This window comes from Tinamus guttatus, unplaced genomic scaffold (genome assembly GCF_059628265.1).
Source record: "Tinamus guttatus ecotype Peru unplaced genomic scaffold, ASM5962826v1 Tinamus_guttatus_pri_ptg000423l, whole genome shotgun sequence".
NCBI classification, from domain to species: Eukaryota; Metazoa; Chordata; class Aves; order Tinamiformes; family Tinamidae; genus Tinamus; species Tinamus guttatus.
In genome coordinates, this window is record NW_028288957.1 from 522,192 (window position 1) to 527,044 (window position 4,853).

Genomic DNA, 4,853 nt, shown 5'->3' on the forward strand with positions numbered 1-4,853 from the left:
TTTCACTGCCGCTGCAGCCTCTTCACAGCATAGTGTCCAAATTGCGCTTTTTGCTGAAGTTTAGCCTTAAAGTTTACAGTCGTTAAAGCCTTAAACCTGCTTCATCTCCCTCCAGGGTATCCGCATCTGTGCCCCAAACCATTACAAATTCTGTCCGCTTTCCTCAGCAAAACCCTCATTTCCCTCAATCTGACGATGCAAACGGCTCCTAAAAGACATTGCGGCTCTCCTGAGGGCTATGGACCTGTTGTTTCATTTTTATCTTCCTTTTGTGGACAGGATCTATGCCTAATCGAGGGGATAAAGGGGCCCCTTCATCTCCTGCGCTTCAGGAAGGCTCCTGGGTGACCCTGGCGCTGTGCAGCACGTGCCGGCTGCTGACTTGTCTCTTCTGCCTTCCCCAGGCTCCTCAGCCATTTGGGTAGCAAGGACCTTCCTCAGCACCTCTACTCTGTGTGTCCATCCTGGCAAGGCTTTCACTGGAGTCTTTCCTGACCCTTAGCACTTCGTAAGACTTTAAGGGGCTAAGTACCCCCCTTCATAGCCCAGGGGTGTTGTACTGCTAAACATTCAACTCTACTGGCTTCCCCCCTAAAAGCTGCTGCCACAGAAGATTTATTCCACTTCTTTTACAATGATCATTCTGGAAGGGGATGGAAAACAGCAGGATTTTGCACAGCTGAATGAGAAAACTGACATGAGGCGGTTTGTATCGCAGCTAATCTATAATTCATCCTGACCATCCAAGGCTTTTAGAGAGCGCGGGGAAGAGCGGCAGGGGAGCCCCGCCAAGGGCGCCGAGGCCCCGCGCGGCGCTGGAGCCGGCGCGCGCTGTCGCTTCTGATGAGCGCGGGCGGCAGCGCCGGGGCGCGCGCGGCCTCCCCCTACCCGCTGCTGCCGAGGGACCGCAACCTGCAGGCGCCGGGTAGCGTCTCGTTACTTCCAGCCGCGCTGCTGGCGTTCCGGTCACCGCTCACGTAGCGGGACCGGGCTCCTTTCCGCGGTGCTGCCTCAGGGCCCACCGGCGGCTACGGTGCCTGGGGAAGGAGCCCCGGGGTTGAGCGCTCCTCAGGCCTGAGCCTCCCAGGGGGTCCTTGCAGAGGGCTTTGTGCTGCTTGGGAAGTCGGGGCAGCTCCAAAGGGCTGTGGGGCTACCAGGGCTAGGTCCCCCCTGGGCCTGTCAAGAAGAGGGGGACCTGAGTCCAGCTCAGTGTGACAGGAAGGTAGCTGAGTGGATGAAGTGATTGCAAGGGGTCAGTTTGGGAAGTTTGCCCTGTAATGGAAAATAAAAACAGAAGCAGGGAGCAGCTCCATTCTTGCATGTTTTAAGCATCACTTAGATCAACCCCCAGCTGCAGAGTGCAAGCAAAGCAGGGAAAAAGGCAAGAACTTTTCCTTCCATTCATCTCTTTTTTTTTTTTTTGACCATGCCTGCACCTCTGGGCTTACCCCCAAGGCATGAAATACCCGTGTGATTCTCCCCTGTGCCCATCAGTTACGCTGTCTTTCCTCCTTCAGGAGCTAGCTCTTAACCTCAGGCATGAAGCACAGACTCTGCTCCTGCTCTGCTTTCCTGTGTTTTAGAAATACGTGGGGAGCTGCTAGTGGTATTTCCTAGCTTGGCCCCTGTTTCCAGGCTGAGGGCCTGGCGTGGGCACCAGCCCCACCTGCCCTCTGCTCTGCCTGCCCCAGTGGGGCCCGCGCCGCCCGCCCTGCGCGCGGGGCCCCTCCTTGCGCCCTCACCGCGTCGCGGCGACTCCTCCGCGCGGCCACGCGGCTCCTGGCGCCCGTCGCAACCGGGGCGCCGGCGCTGGGCGTTTCTCTGCGCTCCCCTGTGGGCCTTCCCCTACCTTCATGGTCACTGTCCTCTGCTACAAGCCGCCTCTGAGGTGCCTTTGCCAGCTGCCACCTCCTCCTCACTTGCAACCTCCATGGGGCAGCGTCACCTCCGGGGATTGTGGACGGAGCTGCTCCCGTCCTCCCGGAGCGCCGTGTCATTGTGGAGGAAGGCTTTGGAGCCAATAAACAGCCTATGCTCATCTCGGTTTTCCAGCTCTGCCCCCCTGGGACTCTCCCTGGCACTCGATGCCAGCGTCGGCCCGGCAGCCCCAGACGCTGTTTTGCAACCCGCTCGTGTCGGCCAGCGGCTCCGCGCTCCTTGTGAGCGCCCCGACGGTAACGGGGAAGGAATGTTCCTGGGGCCCCGCGTCAAAACGTTGTCGGGGCAAAGGGGACACTAATGGTTTGCAGACCGGCTGCGCCTGCCCTTTGCTAATGAGGCTAATGGGAAGCAGCAGAGAACCGAAAACATTTTGATTTACAGAGAGGAAAAAAAAAAAAAAAAAAAAAAACCACGGTTGGAGAGGTTACATATTTTCAGCAGGGCCCTGCAGATTCGACCGCATGGCTGCTCGTGCCCAGGCAAAGTCCAGGAGGACGCGAGGGCTGCACGTTTTGGGGTTTTTCTTAGCAGGAGGAGGTTTATTACCGGCCCTGCAGCCGCAAGCATCAGCATCTTCCCCTTCTGTCCTGGGCCTGCCAGCAAACCTCCCCTCCGAAGGGCTCCAAACGAGATCCGTGACTTGTGGCCGCCGCGGGATTAGCAGCTACGTGAAGGGCTCAGCTCTGCGGCTCGGCCGTGACAGCCGGCGGTTTCCGATAACGCGGCACCTTCCTCTTCCATCCCGCAAACCTTGCGGCGCGTTTTAACGCTGTTCAAACGCGGGTCTCGAGGCTGCTTTTGCTAAGCTGGAGCTTGCTACTAGTCCTTCATTTTGGGAGCCTGAGGCTGCTGGAGAAGTTGGTCACGCTTGTTTGGCAGGGGGGCGGAATTTATAGCTCAGACTTGCAGGCAGTTTTTTTTAAAGAATTCATGGTGTGTTTAAAAAACAAATTCAAGCCCTTCGCCTCTATGTTGCGTTTGCCTCTTCGATGGCTGAGCTCATGGAAAAACTGCAGCTTTGCTTCTGTGCTCCGCGCCAAGATTAGTGAGTTTGAAAACGACCCGATAACATCTTTGTGCACTTGGAGACATTTCTCTAAAGCCTGCCGACCTCCTCCAGTCTGGATTTGGGAGCTCTCCTGAAGATCTAAGCAATCTCAGGGGACTGTATCTGCCCTGAAAACCAGCTGCATCTACTGGCAGTGTTGCCTTCCCCCGAGGAGGAGGGAAGGGTGCTGGGCTGCCATCCCCGGGGCCCAGCGGGGTCTTTGGGATCCTCATGGAGCAGGAGCCACGGCCGGCTCTGCGGCGCTCCATCTCTGCGCTGCGCTCACCTTCCTTCACGTCAACGCTAACAAAACCTGAGCTGTTCCTTCCTGCCCTGAGACGTGACCCGACATCCTCTCGGGTTGATTTCTGATAGTGGAGGATGAGTCATTAGAAGCAAAGGCTCGTGATTAAACTGGTTTGGGTGTCATTTAAGTGTCCACAATCTGTTCCAAGAGAGCGAGGCCCCGTGGCTTTAAAGGACCCAAGCAGCTACACAGCACGCAGCACTCTGGGCATAAGTTATAATAATCACTGGTTTTATTTTTTAAAAAATTACAATAGAAAAGTACCTTTAAACGTATTTCCAAAAGCGGAGTAGCCAATGTGGAAGCCTCTTTCCTCTCTTCTCCACAAAACAAAGTAAGTTTGGAAATAAGTTTGCTCAAGAAGTTAGTCCGTCACTTAGAAACGCTGGTATTATTCCTTTTAGATCCATTTGATCGTTTGTCCTGGAGTCGATTTGTTCTCAAATCACCTTTATTGATTCTACTTTTTCTTTAGGAAAACCCAAATGAGACCATTTCCTGTTCACCTGTGTTACCAGCCCGTCAAGGCTCGGGAGGTCGAAATTCTCAGTGGTTGTGTTTTGGCCTACCCACAAAATAAAAGGAAAACAGGGAAAAAAGAAAAACAGTTTGCGACGTTTAACGAAGCCTTGGACACCCTGTGTCTTTGGCACAGCCGTGAAGCCAACGAGGGGGAGACCCGGGCCCCGCTTTGAGCACCGAGCAGCAGCCAGGCTCAGTGCACCCTGCAGCACCTCTTCCTGCAGGCAAGAGCTGGGATAAACAGCAACTAAAGGAGAAGACTTTTGCTCCTGCTTTTCAAGAAACTAAAGTCACTTTGGGCTTTTTGGGTTTTTTGAGTTATTATTTGAAATGCCTACCAGAACAAGAAGGATGAGGAACTGCACTGCTTGGAGCAGTCTCCCTGCTGGTATGCTGTCTCTGTAAACATTACAAGCACTGCTGCAGTGTGGCTGCAGGCCTCCCTTCTCGTCCTCGCTCACGTGTGGAAACAGGAAAATGCCGGCACAACCTTCACCCTTAACCCCCAGCTCAGCAGGGTGCTTTGGCGTAACGGCAGGCACGCGCCGAAGTCCCTCCGCTCGCTCGGGACTTGCGCCCGACCTCCAGCAAGCTGGTGAGGCGCGAGGTTGGTTTTCCCATACAGCAGTTTACGTCGCCAATAACAACTTCACGCAGTCATGGCAGGGGAAGGAGGCAAATTCTCACCTTGCTACATGCGTGGGCTTTCTCTGCCCATCCCTGATCCGAGCGTTGCGCCACGCCGAGGCTTTGCACGGTAAAAAAGGAAAAATCACCCTAGGAAGGCCACCGATTGTCCTGCCTGGTGTCATTTGGTACCACTGGGAATAAACCTGCAACACTGCACGTGGATGCAGACGTGTTGCTGACGCAGCTGGAGCACCCCAATTCCTGGCAGGCTGGTGCCGGGGGGAGCGCGATTCCTGCTGCCTCGGCTTCGCACGCGGGTTGAGATCCTGCTTTTGACGTGCAGCTGGTGGGACGGCGCGAAGAGACACCCTTCAGTACACGCATTCGGAAGTCAAGCACAAAAAC